At 43.7% G+C, this 22,238-nt stretch overlaps 1 protein-coding gene across 13 annotated transcripts in view; it reads right to left on the minus strand.

Moving 5' to 3' along the window:
• Window positions 1–22,238, minus strand: part of Kcnma1 (potassium calcium-activated channel subfamily M alpha 1) — a 699,737-nt gene that overhangs the window by 241,559 nt on the left and 435,940 nt on the right. The window lies entirely within an intron of this gene.

The raw sequence follows: 22,238 nt of genomic DNA on the forward strand, positions 1-22,238 counted from the left end.
TACTCTGGAAAACTCCTCCCCAGTAGGCTTTGGGGCACCTTCTCCCCTGTTTTTTTTTTTTTTTAAGATTTTCTTTATTTATTATGTATACAATATCCTGCCTGCAGGCCAGAAGAGGACACCAGATCTCATTATAGATGGTTGTGAGCCACCATGTGGTTGCTGGGAATTGAACTCAGTGCCAGGTGTGCTGCTGAGCACAATGGCCTGAGCTGACATACAAAGGGCGAGAATTTTCTTCGTTCCCTCAGGGGAGGTAGCGAAGGAGGTCTAACCTGTACCCTGAGATTCACTAGAGAGTGTCCCCCACCCCACCCCATCCCCGCTCCGGGGTGAAGCCTAAGTTCCTTCTCCATGAACAGAAAGTGCTCTGACTGACCCAGTGTAGAGCTGTTTAATACTAAGTAAAAATGACCCTACAGGTGCTGGACTCACAAAGGAAGGAGGAGAAAGGACAACGGCTCAAAGGGAGCATTGCTCATCAGAGAAGAATTCATCCATCACTGTGCACAAGAGATGACTCTCAGAAATCATGCTCCTACTGTGCTAAAGAGTATTTATAGAGTTTTCATTAACTAGAACAGGCAGACACGAGAACCGAGGTAAGTGAAATGAAAAGAGGTTTGGAAAGCTGAGACCATGGTCTTAGCAGACTGATGGAAAGCTGGCTAACACTGCTGAAAGCCGAATCTGAACACAGTCTCAAAAAAAAGAAAAAAGTGAAGAAGAGACAATGCAAGAAAACAACAGTGAAGCGCAGATTACCGAGACCCAGTGGAGGAATAAAAGAGAAGGACAGAGAACTCCATGGTCAGAAGATAACAGAGAAAAACTATCTAGAAATGAAAAAAATAACGGTTTGAAATTAAGAGAGCCAAGACATATTTGCCTTTTGTTGTCATTGTCTTTTTCAAGTTTCCAATATAATAATCAATTAAACACTGAATATAAGGCATCAATGCTGGGAAAGGATACTAAAACAGGAGTGACAAAGGTTCTACATTTCACATACGCTCACATACTGGTACCATGGTTGTGGCACCAGTGGTAAGTGGGCTTCTAATAGATGGGGCCAATGGATGAAAGCCAGGCCACTAGAGGAATGTTCTAGAAGGAGATGTTGGAAGCCCAGCTTCCTCTTCTCTCTTGTCCACTTCTTGGCCTCCATGAGGGGAGCAGCTTCAGTCTACCACAGATGATCTTCCAGGACCCTGACTCTGAAGCAATGGCCAAAAAACCACGTACTGAAACCTCCACAGTTAGCCCAATCCAGCTTTCCTCCACCTCAGGTGTTTGTCTCAAGTATTTAGGAACAGATGAAAAGCAAATACAAATAACATTTGGATGCTGTGCGCAGTGGTACACGCCTGTAATCGCAGCCCTCAGGGAGGCTGAGGCAGGTGGATCACTGTGGGATCACTTGGGCAACACTCAGATTTTTCTGACAAAAACATTGTTTGACTTAAGGTTTTGATAACCACTCAAATAGCTCTGCCAGACTAAAATCAACAGCAACAAAAACTTTTTTTCCATAACCCATCTTTTTTATCCTCAGGTTGTGCAAAGCAGTCAATCAATTGATCAATCAATCAATCAATCAATCAAAGGCATTAAATCAGGTCAGAGGTAAAGGGTTAGAGAGTAAGTTTCAGACTTAAAGCCATGCAGTGACTTCACAGTACCATGTCATAAAGTGACAAGTCCAGAGCTTGAGGTAGCCAGCTGGGATACACTGACGAGCAGCACGGCAGCTGTTTCTGGTCTAGCTGCACATGATCTTGTTTGTGTGAGTGTGTGCACAGATGGGTGTACATATGTATGCACATATATATATACGTATATATATAATTTATTAAATACCACTGCCCTAAACTTTGAACTGAACTTTTTCTTTTTATTCTTAAATGCTGGTGTTTGTAGATCGCCACATACTTACATGTGACTTACAAACATATAATACAAGATATGTTAATACAAAATATATAATAGAATAAAGGATTTTCTTCAGTGGAGGTATGCCAGTATGAAGCTATGCATACAAGGAATGGAGGGGGCATAGAGTGCACCTAGATCATGGCTAGATTTAGCCGTCCACCTGACATGAAATTAGAGTCATCTGAAAAGAGGGAACCGCGCTGAAGAAATGTCCAGACCAGACTGGCCTGCAGCCATGTCTGTTAGAATTCTGTTCATTGTTAACCAGTGTAGGAAGGACTATCCCACTGTGGGTAATACCATCCCGAGGCGGGGAGGCCAGAGTTGTATACAAAAGCAAGCTGAGCAAGCCAGAGATGGGTCAGCCAGCAAGCAGCATTGCTCCATGGTTGCTGCTTTAAGCTCCTTCAATTCCTGTCTTGACTTGTCTGGATGATGGACTATGCAGTGTAAATACTTTCCTTTCTGAATTCCTTTTGGTCATGGTGTTTATGACAACAACAGAGAGCAAACTAGCACAACCCGTAACCTTTTTAGGGAAGCCCGTTCAGGCAGCTTCGAGAGTCTTCCTGACAGGAGCTACCCAAAAGCAAGTAATGTCTATGGAAGGGAGGTGGCACTTGGGGTCTCAAGGAAATGTTCCTGGGGTAGGGAGTGTAGGAAGGCTTCTCCCTCCCAGAGGAACCCCAGGTGCTCTGAGACCAAGATTCTTGGGAGCTGAAGAGAGAGTGGCTTGTTTCACTGTCAGCCTCTAGAGGGCACTGTCTTAGCACTGAGTCTCACCAACAAAGGAGAAACCGCTTTAGGCTTGGTCTGCAGCTTAAATCCACAGTTCACAAAAGTTCCCTGGTGGCTTTTTACCCTGGAGCTCTTGCGGGGCGGGGCGTGGGGGGGTGTCTCTGCTCAGAATTCTCCATCCACACAGAGAAAAGTCAAAGGCCTTCAGACACCTAAAGTGACACCCTGTTATGACTTAAACAAGAAATGTCTCCCACAGGCTCACGTATTTGAACACTTGGTCTCCAATATGTAGTGTTGTTTGGGGGAGGTTATGGAGCCTTTGGGAGACAGAGCCTTGGGGGAGGAGGTGTCAACAACAGGGGCAGCTTTGGAAGGTCTGGAACCTCCCCTGACTCACTCTCATTCACTCCCCACAACCTCGAAGCTTTTCTTGTCTGTCTCCACCGCGATGGAGTCTACGGCTGCAGCACCCTCTTCACCTTCTCTACGTTGCTTTTATCACAGCAGCAGCACAGTAACTAATACAAGCCCCTCCTCACCCAATGCCTTCTACTTTTTAAAATGTATTTGTTTTAGTCTTCCTGCATGTGTACATGTGTGTATGTGTAATGAACGTGCGTGTGTAGAAGCACAGATATGTGTGCACCGCAATGTGAAGATCCCTGTGGCTTGCTGGCAAGTCAGTCTAGCCAAATCTGTGAGAATCAGATTCACTGAGAGACCTTGTGTCACAGTGTCAATCTCTGCCTCCACACATGTATGCACAGGTGTGTACACACACGCGCACGGCATACAGTTATACTGCCATTTTTAAAAACTATTAGTAAAATAATGATGTTGAAAATAAAGCAAATTTGTATTAGTGATCACTTATGTTTAATTATTCCATATGTATATAAAGCCTTATCTTTTAAAAAGCTTTGCAACAGAAGAAAATAGCTAAGGATAGTATGTCCAACATACTACATATGTTATACATTAAACATACATGTATAAGAAACAGGGCCAGGTTTATACCCAAATATGTCAAACTTTACCCAAACCCCAGACTTGTAGCCCCTTGACTGAAGACCATTCCAGATCCAAACTGGGTCCAAGAAACCTATGTCAGTCTTCTTTTTCTTTTCTTTTTTTCTTTTTCTTTCTATTCTTTTCTTTCTTTCATTTTCTTTCTTTCTTACTTTCTTGTTTGTTTGTTTTTCTAAGACAAACTTTCTCTGTGTAGCCCTGGCTGTCCTGGACTCACTTTATAGACCAGGCTGTCCTCGAACTTACAGAGATCCTCCTGCCTCTGCCTTACTGAGTGATGGGACTACTGGTGTGCACTACTGTGCCCGGCACTGTGTTGTTTTCTACCGTTGTGGCAAAGCATCATGGCAACACTCAATGTTATAAAAGAAAGTTTTATTCTGGCTCAGTTCTGAGGTCTAACCTGGGCTTGGCCTGTCATGAGCTAGTTCAACCCCACGGGCTCTATGCAGTAGAGAAAGAGTACTCAGATTTCTCTGTGAGTGTGTGGACATGCATGTCTGTGGAGGGCAGAGGTAGGTACACATGTTTGTTTCTGTTCAAGCACTCAATTTTGCTGTAAATAGCATGTAAACAAGAAAGTATGGCTTCACTGCTGTGAAATTATGTTCATATAAACAGACCCTGGAGATTTAGTTGGCTGCATAGTTTAGAGGCATTCCAGTCTAAAAGCAGTCAGCATCGGAAACCCCTGGACTTTGTAGATGTTCACAGCCAGACTCAGTGGATCTGCGACAGGCTGATAATCTGTGCTCTGAAAAGCTCTCATCTGAGGTGGTGCTGAGGCAACAGCCTGCAGGACAGCAGCCCCTGCCCTAGCCTGCGACGTCTGCAGGGTGAAGAGTAAAAGCCAGTTCTGAGTGTGCCACCCAGCCTGAGATACTCTGACTTAATTAGTTAGAGAACAGTTTGGCCACAGAACATCTTAAAGTTGAGGTTCTAACATGCACCCATGTTTGGGAACTCTGGCTTAGGGTACCTTTTCTTTGTAAACCTTCAATTAATCATTTCATACTGACACATGTATTTACGCTGCCAAAAGAAGCATGCTTTATTTTTACACCACCCACACACACACACAGGAAACTCTCCTATAGCTAAGTAATTGCTGAGTCACTTAAAAGCCAACTGTCTGTATATATAAACTCAATTCTGAGGAACATGTATTTAGCTGCCAGTTAAGGAGAAAAGAACAGTGTAATGTGTTATTGCTATAGCATGGCACACTCGGCATTTGGCAGAGATTCGGTGGGGGGATAATAGTTTTAACAGCATGAATAGCATTTATTATTTCATGTTTATGATTATCAGGAAATCAATATGGACTCACCCTCATAAAAATTCTGAATCAGCTAGGCATGGTGGCACATGCCTGTAATCCCAACACTCAGAAAGGCAGAGGCAGGTGGATCTCTGTGAGTTCGAGGCCAGCCTGATCTACAAAGTGAGTCCAGGACAGCCAAGGCTACACAGGGAAACCATGTCTTGAAAAAACAAACAAAAAATTCTGAGTCATTTAATAAAGGAAGTCATAGCAAAACAAACAAACAAACAAACAAAATCAAGACCAGATTATATGCCCACGAAAATGAAAAATATGCTAGTGGTGCTGGCTCTAAACTTTGGGACTTCAGATTAACAACAACAAGAACAAACCATTATAGGTGAATAATTGAGAAATAAATTGAAAAATACAGCGACCATTTCCCACTCAAAGATCCTGTACCCATGTAATCTGTTTTTCAAATTTCAAAATACATTTCTTGCAACAGATTCAAGAAATCAAAGGACAGATGCCTTTACAGTTCTCAGAAGAAATTACTTTCACCAAGTAATATAGATACCAGGTTGACTAGAAGAAAAATAATTCCAGTAGAAATGGGATATAAGAAGTAGTAAGAGGAAACATAAAAGCAACTGATTGTCCGTATGTGGAATGAGTTTTTTAAAAATAATAAATAACACTAATCTAAAGTTAAAATCTTTAGAACTAAATGGAAAAAAAAAAAGAAAGGGTAAAGCCAATAGAACAAAGAAAGAGGTGCTGACATTTGTGTCTGGCTTCCAGGGAGGGTATCCTGAGACACGTATAACCCAGATATATCTACACTCAACACTCAATAAACTATTCTTTAATAATAACCACTGAACAATTATCAAAACTGACCACATTATTTGGCCCCAAAGAGGTCTCACTAAGTTCAAAACACATTAACCACTAAGTTATATTTACCACAAATTGTGAGAAAATAACAAAAGAATAAGAAAAATGAATAAACAGGGCTGGGAATAGTGGCACATACCTGAAAGCTCAACATTTGGGAGGCAGAGGCAGAGGCAGGCAAGTCTCTGTGAACAAGGGGCCAACCTGCTGTGCATAGAGAATTTCAGGCCAACCAGGGCTACACAGAGAAAACATGCCTCAAAAAACAATGAAGGGAGGGAGGGACGAAGGGAGGGATGGACAGAGGGAGGGACGGAGGGAGGGACAGAGGGAGGGATGGAGAGAGGGAAGGAGGGATGGACGGAGGGAGGGACGGAGGGAGGGACAGAGGGAGGGAGGGACGGAGAACGGATGGAGGGAGGGACGGAGGAAAGAAAGGACACAGAAAGATGAGTAAACAATAGAGAAATACTCTGCTACATAGAATTTAGTATGTGATAAGGAAGTCATCACAAATCAAGTGTGAATTAATTTTAAGGAAAACTGGTCAACAGTGAGAAGAAACTTCAGTCACTTTGTATCATAATGGAAAATAATTCAAGTTGAGTTTTTAAAATGTAAATAGTAACACAGAGAAAGCTAAAGAAAATTTACTTGCATACTTACTGGATCATCTAAAACAAGAGGTGAACAGAATCAGAAAACTCCTGAAATACCAGGTTTGCAACTATGAAGTAAGATCATATTTCTGCAAGTTTGAGAACAAAGATTTTCGCAGCTGCAAATAATACAATAATATTCTGAATTAAGGATGCAGCTCAATGGTGGGCGCATGTCTAGCATGTGCAAGGCCCTCCACTAAATCCTTACCACTCCAAACAGGTTATGTTTTAAAAATAATTCATCCGAATGTAAGTAGTACTCTATACCCAAAATATGGAAACAGAAAACCATGAAACATAAAATATAACCAGGAAAGAACCATTTGAATCAATTATATTTGCTTGAAGTGAAAGAAATTGTATCCCATGCAAACCTCAAATCAAAACAGACCAAAGACTTAAATGTAGAGCCAAGAAAAAAACAAAAACAAAAAAACATCACCCATGCTCCACTGTGGACAGATGGATTTTAGTGAGGCACATGTGCACACTGGAATACAATGCAGAGACAGTGGAAGGAAAGCCTGTTTCCAGCAGTATGGATGAACCAGGAGGCTACGACATTACATGAGAAAAGCCAGATGAGGGGAGATAAACAGCCCTTGGTACCCTGGAGAGCAGACAGATGGCTCCCGGGGGCTGCAGCAGCTGATGGAGAGATAAGATGCAGCCCTGGGATGTTAAATGTCAGCTAGACAAGAGCAATCAGTTCAAGAGACATATTGGACAATGTGCCGACTTCAGTCAGTACGTGTGCTGTGAGGATGCTTTTGAAAGGGTAAAGAATAAAGGGAATTACGCACAATGCAGTAAGTACTATATTTACTACACACTACAACTAGCAATACATTTGAGTTTTATTTTGGGAGATGACTCTGCAACGACATAGTCTAATAATTTGAGGGTGGAATTACAAATGGATAGAAAACCTTTTTAGAAGTAACTCGATACTATGAATCAAACTAATTCCATTTCTGGCAATAAAGGCCAAGATGTCATAGCTAATACTATCGGAGTAGAGATGTTCACTGTATCATTATTCATTAAGGAAAACAGAAAGCAGCTTAGCATCACAAGCCGGGCTCCTTAAGCACAGCACATGTTTTGTTTTTTTTAATATAATTTATTCATTCACTTTATATACTGATTGCAGCCCCCTTCCTCCTGTCCCCCGACCCCACATACCCCACTTCCTCATTCTCCCTTCTCCTTCTCTTCATGGGTACTGACCTGTCCTGGGACGTTAAGTCTCTGCAGAACCAGGCACATCCTCTCCCCCTGAGGATAGACAAGGCAGCCCAGTTTGGGGGGAGTGGAATCCAAAGGGAGACATCAAAGTCTGAGAGGGCCCCTGCTCCAAGTGTTGAGGGATCCAAATAAAGACCAAGCTATGCATCTGCTACATACATGTGAGGGTGGGGGGGCACAGAGGGCTAGGACCAGACCACAAATGTTCTTTGGTTAGTGGTTCAGTCTCTGTGAATCCCCCGAGGCCCAGGTTAGCTGACTCTGTAAGTCTTCTTTGCAAATATTGTGCATGCACAAACATGTAACTAGGGACATACATGTAGAGTTGAGTTACAGGAGGACACTGAAATTAGAATGGTAGGTACCAGGAGCTAGGGAGGGCAGAACTGGGAACTCTTCATTCCTACCTGCTCTGGAGATACTAATCCTTACACCCACAGGTTAAGTGTAGCTCTCAGTCCTAATCAAAGAAGCCCTCTCTGCAGCAGACAGAAACTACTACACAAAACCACAACAGGTCAAACTGCAGAGAACAACCAATCATGGGTCCCTGTGCTCAGTGGATACAACACAAGTCCTGCACTTAAGGGTCAGGAGCATCACAGGAAAGGTGGGTGGGAAGATTGTAAGAGCCAGAGGACCCAGGATGTCTTCTGCTATGATATTATGTCAGAGAACCGATACTGACTACGCCTCAACAACATGGATTCCTAAACAGAGCATGAACTCCCACAATACCAGTAGACAAGCTAACGTGGAGTGGGAAATCCCATGGGGCCCTAGACAAAGAACTACAGGCAACCAATGACTGCTGAGAAAGAGAGAATTAGTCTTCCCAGGCATGAGCCCCTCCATCGGCTGTCCATAGAGATACAAGCAACACTAGATGGACTGATTTATCCAGCTGTATTTATACTTGTATGCATTTGTACATATATGTAACAATAATGAGAAAAGAAAAAGAGGCCATGAATGTGAAAGGAAGCAGAGGAGGTTCATGGAAGGGCCTAGATTGAGGAAAGGGAAGGGGGAAATGATGTCATCCTATTTTAATTAAATATATATATATATATTAAAAAGAATTCAGTGTTTGAAAGATACTCTAGACTTCTGTTGGCAACAATGTAAAAAATACTGAACTAGCTCTGTGTTTAAAAGTAGCTAAGATTGTCAGCTTTTAAGTTATGTGTCCTTTACTACGACACCACATTTTCAAGGGACTGGAGAGATGACTCAGTGGGAAGGTTTGCTGTGTAAATATGACTGCCCATATAAGAGCTTGTGGCCACACCCAGGCTCTTGGAACCACAGTGTGTGGGAGGTAGAGACAGGAGGCCTTCTGGGGCTTGCCAACTTGGCCAGTGTCAGTGAGGGACCCTACCACAAAGGTATAAGGCAGCAATAAAGCAGTATACTTAGCATCTTCCCCTGGGCCTCTGTGAGCATGCCATACATGCATGTGCACCCTTCACATACACACATAACCCACCCATACAAATGGTTAAGATTAATTTTGTGAGATTTAGTTTCATTTTTAATTGGATATAGGTATATGTGTGTGTGCATTTAGGTTTGTTCACATGGGCCCCGGTACCCGAGAAAGTCAGGAAACGGTGTGGTGTTAGACCTCCTGCAGCTGAAGGTAAAGGCAGCTGTGGGCCACTGGGCACAGGTGTTGGGAATTGACTTCGGGTCTTCTGCAAGAGCAGTACACTCTCTTACCTGCTGAGCCATCTCTCCAGACCCTTAATCAATTAATTTTTTAAAAGGTTTTTGAAGTAGCCACTCAGAAATGGTTTTTCAAAAAGACAAAAATGTAAACATAAATAATGCACATATTTCCTAAGTAAAACTATACAATATAAATATGTAAAAATTGAAAGTTACATAAAATAAAAAATAACGGTTGCATTACCTATCCAAGATTGGGTAGAGGTTTTGTTTGGTTTGTTGTTGTTGTTTTAAGATTTTTTTTTTAATGTTCTAAATAACAATGACATTAAGCTTTTAGTTCATGGTTAGTTTGTGGCGGTGCTCTGAAGTTGGTGGCAAGTCAAGACTGCAGCCCAGGTTTTCTTGGCTCTGAGTCCTGTGCCCATATGTGAGATTTAGTCACTTGAGGCTACTGGCTGTAGGTAAGACTCAGTCAGTGCTATCCTTCCAAAGGGTTAAACTTAGTGGTCCAGGGAGGACCTCAGGTTAGAGTCACCTGACAGCTGGGGCTATAGAACCTCAGCAGTACCTGAGGTCAGATCAAGAGATGTAAGTGCCCTTTCTTAGATGAGGAATTGGCAGACATAAACAGATAGGTGGGTAATTGATTAATCATTCATTGTTCTGGTCCCTGGTATCCCTGAAGTTCTGTAATTGTGAGATCCCGAGAGAACACAAGGCAGAAGTCACGTGAGCAAACGCATCTGGCCTGAGGCAGAAAGCCTGTCCATCCAGGCTTTGCAATTTGCTATTTCCCTTTCTCTTTCACTCACGCCGTAATCTTTAAATCCAAAGCTGGAAGGTTCTAATAAACCTCTGTTGCTTCCAATCCCTGCAGCCTCATGTAAATCCCAGACAGTAATTATTCTTGTGGTGTCTGGCAAGGTCATCTGGCCTTCCAGACCAGGGGAGGGTAAATCAAAATTAAGAGCATCAGAGTGAAAAGGCCGCATGCTGAAAAGGGAGGCTGGTCTGGGGTGGTACCACACACCTTGGCCATTACAGGTCCACCTCGTAGCCTGAGCTTGGGTGCTGCTGGGCTGCCTGCTCTGTAGGTCCAACCCAGAGCTAAACTCGTGTTTCTCCTTCCTTGGTGGAGCGGTGGGCTCGTGTTTCTTGCTTCCAAACACTCTTTAACCTTCACTCCTCAAGCCTGAAAACATGTTATGTAAGCCCTCCTTGCCTGTCTAACATTCTAACCAATCCCTGGGTCATAGTCTGTGCTGCGTTGTTCCTTACCTTATTTCAGCTGTCTGACTTATACTAACCATCAGGCCACATTCACAGTGGGATCGACATCTACCCATTGATCCATTCAGTGACTCATGCATTCGCCCACATATGCCTGCTGGTTTCCTGCCCCGTACCCACCACTCTGTACCTAGTCAATGAAAGCTCAAGAATGGTGTTTGCTTCTGGAATTTTCTATGGGAACAGATGAGCCAGGAAGAAAGGAAATAATCTTTTTAAAGAAACAGTCATGGTTTTACCAGTTAAACACATGCGAAATGGCTTCTTCCTCACTCCTGTCAGAACCATGATCCAACCTCCTGTCACCTTGAAGTGGGCCAAGAGTTAGAAAGCTTATCTTCCTGTTCCACTTTGTTCCTCAACCCACCAGGCTCCTCTACTGTCTTGTAGAAAAGACGTGGGTTGTCTGATATTGATCAGAGCACAAGGCTCCTAGAAACAGCCCTCACGTGGCTTCCATCTCACCGATGATCCCTCTCCCATCCCTTATTTCGCACTGGAAGGCTTTCGGCAACCTCTCCTTTGACCGTGTCGCTCCCACCACTTCCCTTCATGCTCTGTCCCCACAGGTCATTTGCAGCGCAGGGCTGTCCTTTCTGTTTCTTCTCTCAGAGTGTTCTCCTCCCCAGTCATTGCAGGGCTGAATGCCATGCATCCATCAGGCGAATCCCCCAATTACATTACTCAATTCACCTCCACAGAATTTATCTCCATCTAGTTTATTTTCCTATTTGAGTCTTCAGCACTTTCTACCTATTCCAAAGAACCAGAGCCCATTCGTCTCCCTCCTCAGCACCACCTAGAATAATGGGATCTATGGCCCCCCTGAAAATGGATGAATGCACTCATGAGAAATCCTCTCAAGAGAAAAGCCAGAAGGGTACCAGATAGTACGTTAAACTTATACATAGGCTTGATTGAATACTATCTACTCCTCAGGCCACAGTCTCTTATGTCTTGACCATCCCACTGCCCATTGCACTGGTCCTCGACAATGCTGCTTGCTCCAAAAGCCCACATGAACTCTTTGCAATAAATGGAGAGGGAATAAAACAAGCCAATGGGCACAGTCACATGAATATTTCGACTCCAGACAGTTCATCTGAAAGGCGTCCTTTTTGTCATTGCTAATGAAAAAGATTGACCAGACTCACCTATCACTTGCTAGCTAATTGGAATTTTGCTAGGCATAATTAGATTATGCAGGGTTATTTGAGCTGTGCCTATTCACATCAGAACTCTAAGCTCAGTTCCAAAGGGACAACATTTCATTTTAAAGAAGCTTCTGGTACTGCTGATGTTCTTGAAATACAGCTAAGACTGGGATTTTTTTTTTGGTCTCAAAATGTAAATTTAAGCCATTTATTGGAAACTGTTATGCATTATAGATGGCCAGACAAAACCAAATTCCTATTATTGGAAGGTAGTTGAGAAAGGAAAATCTGCCTAAAGGTTTGGCTCCTGCCGACTATAGATAATGAAGCATCACCCAAGGCCAGCAGGACCACACTGCCACAGTCCTGGGAAAGGACGGAAGACAGTGAGCCCAGCTCTTATTGCTTCTCTGGAAAAGACATCATCCAGAGCTTAGATGCCCCTTCAGGAAACACTCATCTACTAAAAATTACTGCCATTTAGTTAAAAAAAAAAAAAAAAAAAAGAGGCAGCTGCAGTCACCTGCCAACCTTTCCCAAGGGCTCTTTTTAAAAACACAATAACACTCAAGAGAACTAGAGGCTAGACAAATCCATCTGGAAAGGACGGCAAAGATTTCAACCACACCTGAAACATTCTGATATGCCAACAAAACAGGAAAAAGAGGTGGCTCCAACCCCCAATACACCACACGAAACACACACACACACACACACACACACATATGCACGCACGTACACCCACGTATGCACACACACACATGCACACACACATACACACACATGCACACACACATGCACACACACATACACACACATACACACACACACACACACACACACACACACACACACACACACACACACCCTACCACACTTCCTTAAATGCTACGCCATGGGACGGCATTGCCTCTGAGAATATGGACTCCTTTGGGAGAATGACTGTAGTCAGGAAGACGCTCACCCCAAGAAGCGCAGACCCTGCCGCAAGCCACCAATGACTGCCAGAAGTTCTCTGGTTCTTCCTTCTCAGGAGCCGCTGGCCCAGATCTCACTCTGTAGCCTTTGTGGAACAAATCCCCCAGAGACTTCCTGCGACGCCTGCTGGGAAGGTGCACCTCGGTGGTGGTGGTGCTGGGTGGGTGATGGTACACCAGAATCTTACTAGGGATCATGGTAGAGGTAGAGAGGATGACTGAGCTGTAAAAATCCTTCAGCTCTCTTCACACTCAATCTGATGTTCTAGAAAGATCTGGAAGGAGTTCGTGCTCCTCTGACCTATGCTGCAGGCAAGTTCTTTTTCCCTAAACAGTGTGTTCTAATACCTCTATGTCCCCTCCTACCACCAACCTACTTGCAAGTGGACTCAGATGCACCAGCCATATCAGGAAGGCTAGAGAAAGGCGGGGGGGGGGGGGGGGGGGGGGCAGGAAACTCAGACACATTATGTCGTACAAGCCAACCCACCAGCTTCACCCTGGGAATTATCATGTAAGCTCCTTTGGACATGGCTTAGGGAATGGGAAGAGAAAAAGCTGTAATCTCTCAAATCAGTTGCTACAGAACAGGATGTGAGAGGGTCTGCAATTTGGGACCCAACAAGTCACTTCTTTTATGTTAGTGGCCTTAGGTCATAGGGAGGACTTCTTTATGAAATGTAATACCTAGCTAGAGAGAAAAACTGAAAGATTCCATCTCTTCTATCACACCATCAGTTATGAAAATCCTCTTCTAAGAAGCAATAGGCCAGGAAGGCACTCTGATCTCCGGAGGAAGGTGGACTAAGAGCCTGAGCCATTCCCCAACACTCCCTCAGCCCTCAGCTTCCAGGATCCGTCCCAGCCTAGCCTTGGCTTTAAGTATCATCTTTCCATTAAACTTACTGCTCAAGGTCTAAAATCAACGTGGCAGCATTTACAGATATGGGCTTTAAGGAAAGAATTGGGTTTAGGTGACTCCATGAAGGCTGAGCCTCCCTGATGCAATTAGCATCCTTTTGAGATGAGAGGACAGCGAGGGTATTCCTTCCTTCTCTCTGTGAGAAGCCCTTTCCTTGTTGCCCTGGATTCAGACTCCAGACTCTAGAACTGTAGGAAAATTAAATCTGTGCTCTTTAAGCCAGCCAGCCCACGGTGCTATGGCAACCCGAGGAGACTTAGTCTCTATCTCTAGACCAATGTGTACACAGAACACAGCAGCCAAAGCGAGAGCAAAAACACTAAAGATCTAAACAAGGAAATACTCAGATTCCACAGGTTACCATAACTGCTCCTATCCCTGTTTCCAGACCTCTGGGAGAGTGAAAATAGCCAGGTGGAGTTTTCAACTGAGGTTAGCTCTATGCCCAACCACTGTGTGTAAAGCATCTGTGGCACGTGGAACATTATGTTGGAAACTGAGTGATCTGCATCTAACAGAAACAGAAGCACAGAAGAGGTCACATTATAGGAGAGACGACAAGAGAAAGGTTCTCTGGGTTACATGATGTGGGTAAAATCTGCCTCCTGCAGGTAGGAGTATGTACATATGTGCCTGCTATATACATGTCTATACGTGTGGGACGTGTTGTGCTGTACATACCAGAAAAAGGCTTCACATTATTTCTGAATCATAATGATTGAGTAGCAGAGAGGAAGTTGAACAGATGGCAAAGCCAAGGACGGTGCCACATGTCTTTCATCTCAGCACTCAGGAGACAGAGGCACAGACAGTGGCAAGCAGATCTCTGGAGGTTCAAGGCCAGCTTGGTCTTCACAGAAAATTCCAGGACAGCCAAAGGCACACAAAAGACTGCCTCAAAAAATGATAATAAGGAAGAAACGAAGAGGCAGGTACTGGGAGAGACGGTAATTTCTAAAAGTTTATACAAAAATATAACAAATCTCTTGAAGATTGAGGAAATGGCCTTGTTTTGGCTTTTTAAAAAAATTCAATGTGTTTAAAATAAAAATAAACATGACAGGAAGCTAACTTTGCAGCATAAAATTGTCAGAAATGATGGATAGAAATACAGGTCCTATGAGCATTAAGGGAATAATAAGGATACATTATAATAAGGAAATAAAATTATACATATAATTTTGACAACCAAATGAAAGGGCTGTGTCCCACCAAAAGGACAATTTTCTCAGACAGATAGAAGATGAATTAGAAAGCATAAGCAGCAGAATTTTTGCTTTTAAAAAAATCCAAATTTCAATTAGAGCATACTCACAGAGAGAGTTGAGTTGGTTTCTACTGAAGAGGTCTCTCAATATTTAGGGAAAGAATTATACCAATCTTACATGGCTTCCTCCTCCCAGCATCCCCAAGTCCTTCCCAGCATCCTTTGCTCCAGGAACTCCTAAGAGGCTTTACTTCTAAAAGTATTCAGTTGCCAACATACAGTGGTGACCCTCACCCACAGAGCTTATGTTGAAATTCCTGGCATTTCTTCTGCACCAGATTTGTTTTTATAAGAAAGAGGTGGTCATGGCAAAAGAACAGGAGGGCAGTCCTGTTCACTGGAAAACACTGATGAAGCAATGGATGCAGATATGGCTGACCACCTCAAGGCTTCACACTATCTCTCCAGACCATGTAAGGGTGATGGTACATTCATTCAACCATTCTTATTAAGGGGGAAAAAAGAGGAAGGGTCTAATATCTGGGTTAAGAGATTTAAATTCCAGCTTTGATTCCACCCTGATAGTATAGTGTAGGCCTGTGGTCATAGCTACTTAAAAGTCAGAGTCAGGAGAATTGCAACTTCAAGGCTTGCCTGAAATACATAGTAAATTACGGGTCAATCTTGGCAACTCTGTGAGACCCTGTGTCAAAATAAAAGAAAATTTTTTAAAGAGGCTAGAAATATAACTAAGCAATAGGGTGCTTTCTTGTCACACGCTAAGCCATGGGTTCAATATCTAATACTGAAAACAAATAACAATGGTAAAAACCCAAATCTCCAGCTCAGTCATAAACAATGACGAGGTCTTTCAAAAAAAAAAAAAAAAAAAAAAGTAGCTCAGGTTCTCTGACTATAAAATAAGAATAGAAACAGTAACCTGATGCATAGAGCTGTTATTGTAAGGAACAATCATGTCCGTCCATTACAGTTGTCCTTGGCACATAGCACAAGCATTGCAGATATGCTTGCTGCCATTATTAATATTAGGCAGCTACGAGGCCAGGCAAACTAGGGATGCAAATGTGAGTTGCTATCAATTAGTTAGTTCTTAAGGAACTCCCTATCTTGTAGAGAGCATTACAGTCTATCGCTGCACTTAGATAGCTTAGTGCTATGGTTTGAATGTCAGGTATCCCCCAAAGATTTATGTATTAAAAGTTTGGTCTCCAAGATGACCATACTGGGGGCAATGGAACTTTTAAGAGGAAGGCATATTGTGGGAGACCTTTAGGTCACTGGGGACCAATGGCATAGGACACTGGCTCGGTTCTTCTTCCTTATGGTTCTTAGCCATGAAGCAAACAGGTTGGTCACATGCCCCTGCCACAGTGTGCTGCCTCTTCATAGACCTAAAAGCAAGGGGTCTGAGACCCCAAACCATGAACTAAAAATAAGGTTAATGATCTCAGGCACCTTATTAAAGATGGTCACCTGGAGTTTTATTTTAAGGGAACACCCAACAGGCTCCTTAGCTCTCTCCCCTTGCATGTTCACTGATTCCTGGTACTCCTTAGAAGAGGTGGCATTACCTGGGAGAAGAGGTGTGGGGTGAGACAAAGGCACTGAATCCCAGCTCTGTTCCTCTGTGAGGACTCATCCTGGCAAGCCTCTTACTGCTAAGGGCAGCAGCGTCCCTCTACAGATAACACTGCAACAGCTAGTGGGTCTCATGTGTGTTTTCTTTTCTTTTTCTTTTTTTTTTTTCACTTCATTCAAAATGATTCTTTTTTATTTTTATTTTTATTTTTATTAATTTATTCAGATTACAGCTCATTTGTTCTCCATCACTCGTACCCTTCTGTTCCTCCTACCCTCCCACCCTCACCCTATTACCCTCCCTTAGGTCCATGTCTGAGGGGGATCATATGTGTTTTCAAATGCCTCACCATGTAGAGCATGCCACACAGCGCACAGTCACTCCTATTACATAACGCCTCTGCACTGGCCCCTTTTCCTTGGGTGTAATGGGCTGGTCCCCATCAAAACAAGCATCTCTCAGAGAGTTGTTGATCTCACAGTGGGAGAGGAGTATGCATAAGGGAGAAAAGCTATTGGGGGGGGCGGGGAGACGCTGATTCTGAAGCCAGAAATGAACTAATACCTGTATCCGCTGTTGGCAAGTGTGAATTCTGTATTAGCCAAAAAAAAAAAGTGTGCCCCAACGTCTGTGATTTGAAAGGAAGAGAACACAAGTGCTAGGGCCAAATCTATTACAATCAAGCACATATTGCCTGTGCTATGATTTACTATTGGAGTTCCAGACCAGTCAAATGCAGTGCCTTTGGGTCAACCCCTTTCTCACCAGAACTAGGGACCAAGAGCCTGAGTTGTTTACTCCTTCCTCAAGATACAAGGGAGAAGATGCTTCTCTTTGGCCCTTGATTGAACTGTTCAGGAGGCTCCCTCCCAGTTTCCAGTGACATCCATCGCACCAGCCCTCCTCTCCTTCGCTCTGTCCTTCCTCCCTCCTGAGCACCGAACACCTTGATCAACTAAGCACCCAGTTAGGAGTGAGTAATCATATTCAGCCATCCTTCATTCCTCCCTCTTCATCAGCCGGCAAGGAACAGCACCGACTTGCTGGTCCCCACTGTTCCTACTATTTTCAAAGAAATGGCCTCAGAGGCACCGTGTGTACTGGCACACTGGGTGTAATATGTGTGATATTGGGGACAGAAGAATCTAGACACCCCCAATCTCTTTTCCTCTTCCCCAAGAGAACAGGAAGAGAAGTGGACTAATCCCCTCTAATCCGATTCCTGTAGGGAGCCCCAGCTGGGAAGCTGACACTTGGCCTTGGCTTCCCTCCTCACTGACATCTGGACCTATAGGTGGCAGATGGTCATCGGAGGCCACTGAAATGCCCACTCATACATTTCATTTTTGGGATCTGTACCTCAGCCTACTTACTGCAGGACCCAAATCCATCTTCATAGTTTAAAAACAAACAAGCAACCATGTTTGGGATTCACAAGGGCTCCTCATTACTGTGTGCTTCAGAAGCAGGAGGAAAGTGAGAAGAAAGCATGTGAAGTGCAAAGCTTAAGGAGGCCTTTGATTTTCCAGGCTGACTCTGCACTTGAATGCTCTTGAGAGTGGGAGCCGCCTTAAAGCTTAAAAGCCTCTCCCTCCCTTTATGCTCCTCTCTCACCCACCTCATGAGTCCACAGTGGAAGTTCATCTCTGAGATGGTCTTGCACCTCCTGTCACCCGTGGCAAGGAAGAAGCATATTCGGTTATAATAATCACGAACAGGAAAAGCCTACAAAGCCGATCGAACGATCAACCTTATCCTAAAATTAAATTCAAGCAGAATGTCTGTGCTAGGGGCTTAAGTAAAGACTGAGGAGCTGGGTGAAATATGGCTTCAATTGCAGTTTGCAAAGAGCAGAGGCGATCCTTTCAAATGTGATCTAGGGCTCTCTATGTATTATAATAATAATAATTATTATTATTTTTTAAAAGGGGCAGAAAGCAGAACACTGAACCTTAGGTCAGAAGAAGCATTTCTCAAGAGCCTTGGGTTATCGTAGGATTAAGCTATGTCTAATTGATGCTCAAAATTAACTTTAGGTAAATTTGGGAAAGGCACATGGCATGACCCCTGTTGGGGGAGGACACTGATTTGACAGGAAGTGTTGTTCTGCTTTTGTGTTCTACTGTTCTGCATTAACATCATCAACCTAGAAAAGCCAAGCTAAACAGTGACGCACGTGTGCGTGTGTGTGTGTGTGTGTGTGTGTGTGTGTGTGTGTGTGTGTGTGTGTGTGTAGCAGGGCAGATAGTGAGTAACCCTGGCTTTGCACATCACATCAGTTCGACCACAGCTAGGATGGGACCACAGATGGCCATGGGAATGCAAAAACTGGCCACAGACAATATGAAAATGAAAGGGCTTGGAAACATGCTAATAAAAATGTGTTCTCTAAAATAGGCAGTGGGTCACATTCAGGCAGTGGGCCATAGTTTGTCAACTTTTAATGAAGGTGATGCTTAGAAGGGGGAAAGAGGTGACTAAAAACCAACAGGTGCTTCCAGCTTCCCTAAGATGCCGGGAATGTCCACCTATCAGTAATTCCTTCTTTCCCTGTAACACTCACTATAGCACCTAAGATTCTCTTACTTAATTTTTCTACCTTAAATCAGGTATATACACATAGTTTCTACTCCAGTAGATGCTGGCTACACTGAAATCAGCAGCAGCAAGCACAGTCAGAACCTTTGGCTTTGCTTGCAGTACGTCTGCTTGCTGAACTAGAGGGACTTGTCTCTGATATGTGTACGTGATAACTTTTACGCTATCTTTGTAATATTAAATGAGAATTGCTTTCTTGCAAAGGATAGATAGCTTCTGCTCAAAATGTGGGGCCAAGGCTTCTAGTTGGTCTTGAATTAATATGTTAAAAGGATGCTTTAGTTAGTTCTAGCCAAATCAAGCTAGGGGGGACTAGAGAAATGAAGCTCTTTGCTCTGGCAGAGGACCCAGGTTTCATTTCAAGCACCCATATGATGACTTACAACTGCTCACAACTCCAGCTTTAGAAAATATAACAGTCCCCTGCTCGCCCAGGGGCACCAGGAAAACATGGGGTATACATAGTACACATAGGCGAAACACACACATAAATTTTTCAAAAATCAAAAACTAAGCTAGAAGTCCCCTTTTCTACTTCTAAAGTCTTTGCAGTGAGCACTTATTTCAGCAATTATTTTTCCATATAATAAGTGAATGATTTTTTATTTGTATTCATATCACTAATATCCAGCTTTTGGTGATATTCAGTAACTGTGTGTTGAGGTTCTGTTTATTGGTATACATCTATAATCCCAGCTCTAGGGAGGCTGATGCAGGAGGATACTCAGAAATACATGGGTCTCTAAATAAATACATGAAATGCTTTAAGAATGAGAAAATGAATATGCAATGGACTTACCCTTGGTTATTAAAGGCTCTCACAACTGGCTTAAGCAGTAAAAATATTCTGATGGGCAGCATTTTAGCACTGCCTCAGAAAATATCCATCTCCAATCACAACCTGCATCCTGTATCCCAATTGGCTCCTAGGTCCAAGGAGGTCTGAAATCTCAATTTGAATGGCAGGCTTCCTTAACCTACAGATCTGTCTGCCTCACCCATTCAGTGAGTGACTGGAAAGGGGACTGGCATTTCCATTATTTCCTGGAATCAATGGGAGAGGCCCAAGAGCATCGGCTTCAGGGTCATGTGGCAACAGATGGCATCTCAGATGTCCTCACAGTCTATCACCCCACTGATGAAGTGCTCTTTAGCACTGACTCTTGATCCTTGTGGACAGCCCACAAATGACAGGAAGAGTCTCACAGACAAGAACAACTCTACTAACTTGGGTTCAGACTATGAAAATGCCTGCCACGCCCTGATTTATATGGAGATGAAGAAGATGCATTCACTGCTTTATCAGTAGCAGCAAGTGGAGTCTCCCTTCCCACACAGCGGAACTGCGAGTGGAAATGCATGCCACACTCATGTTGTGGTTTGTACTGTTTTTGTTATCGACAGCCTGTGGTGTAGGCTTGCAAATCAAATCAACCACCATTATTCTGGACTGATTATCCAATTACAGTATGAAATAGTCCATCTTTTTCTTCTTCTTCTTCTTCTTCTTCTTCTTCTTCTTCTTCTTCTTCTTCTTCTTCTTCTTCTTCTTCCTCCTCCTCCTCCTCCTCCTCCTCCTCCTCCTCCTCCTCCTCCTCTTCCTCCTCCTCCTCCTCCTCCTCCCCTCACATGCCTGCCTGGTAGTTACCTCGCTGACTGCCAAGGAGGACCCGCGGAGAAAACAAACAAGTGCGCATGTCAAACGCAGTGAGCAAAGCAAGCGGGGAGGATACGCATCGCTGCAAGAAATGAATTGATCAGCCTTAAGCTGTACCATCCATGTTACACAGTAAGTTCTTTCCCGAGAGCTGCCATGGTGCTGTCTCTCAAGAAGCCTAAATAATAACGCCCCCCGCCCCACCAAAGCAAAGAGAACTAATCAGTCACTCTACGTTTTAAGATACTGCAAAGCCAGACGGTAGTTGGCAATTCAAATTTCTTTGCAGGAAAATCTCCTTTGATCAGCACGGGAAAAGTAAAAAAAAAAAAAAAACATCAAGAGTAAACTTGAAGTCTCTAGTGAGGAAATAAGTGGGCTCCATTCTCCGGATCACTTCAGCTGACGGGGTGGCCTTCAGCAAGCCACGTTTATCCTTTGTAATTAGGCTTCAGAGGTAGGAAGGACCTGAGAGTGTTGGTAACAGATGGTCTAAAAATGCCCCTTCTGGATCTCTGGTTGTTTGGATCTGGAATATATCTTAAACCCTCCTGTGGCTAGAGAAGCCAGTGGCCGGCAGGGGTCTGCCTGTCTTCCATCCCCAGCAGTGAGGTTACAGGTATGCACTGCACTTGGCTTTGACCTTGGTGCTGGGGATCCACACCAGGGGGTCCTCCTGCTTGGGCTGCAGCCACATTCCTGACTGACTGAGCCATCTCCCTGGCACCAAGGCTTATGTGCTGAAGGCTCTACTGCCAACACGTGGCATTACCTGGAAGTGGTGAAGCCTCTGGGAGCTGAGGTAACAGTGGAGGCTGTTTGATCCTTGAGATCGTGTCTTTGAAGGTGCTATCGGGACCACAGCCCCTTCCTGTGCCCCTTGTTTCCGAGCAGCAGAAGGTGAGCGGTTTCGCTTTGTCGGATGCTCCTACAATCATGTTCTACATCCCCACAGGTTCAAAAGCAGCAGAACCAGCAGGCCGAGCACTGAGACTTCTGAACTTGTGAGCCAAAATAACCCTTTCTGCCTTGAAGTCGCTTATGTTCGGTATTTTGTCAAAGTAATGAAAAGCTAACACAAGATCAAATTTCTCCACTCATGCAGCTCTCTGCTTCAGAAGGTCATTCGACCCACAAAGAAAGATTAGTACTAAACATAGCCAAGGTAAAAAAAATAAAAATAAAAAAGAAATGAAAACCACCCCGTAAACTGGCAGTTTCTATGGCTTCTTTGCAACTGAGAACAGATATGAGCCTTCTCTGGAGCACCGAATCTGTCCTGGAAACTTGCTCCTGGCTGCTGCAGTCTCTGCCCTCCCAGCTGGACCAGATGCTCGTGAAGGCTGGAGCACTTGGCTCATTCAAATTTCTAATTTCTGA

Source organism: Acomys russatus, chromosome 3 (assembly GCF_903995435.1).
Source record: "Acomys russatus chromosome 3, mAcoRus1.1, whole genome shotgun sequence".
NCBI lineage: Eukaryota > Metazoa > Chordata > Mammalia > Rodentia > Muridae > Acomys > Acomys russatus.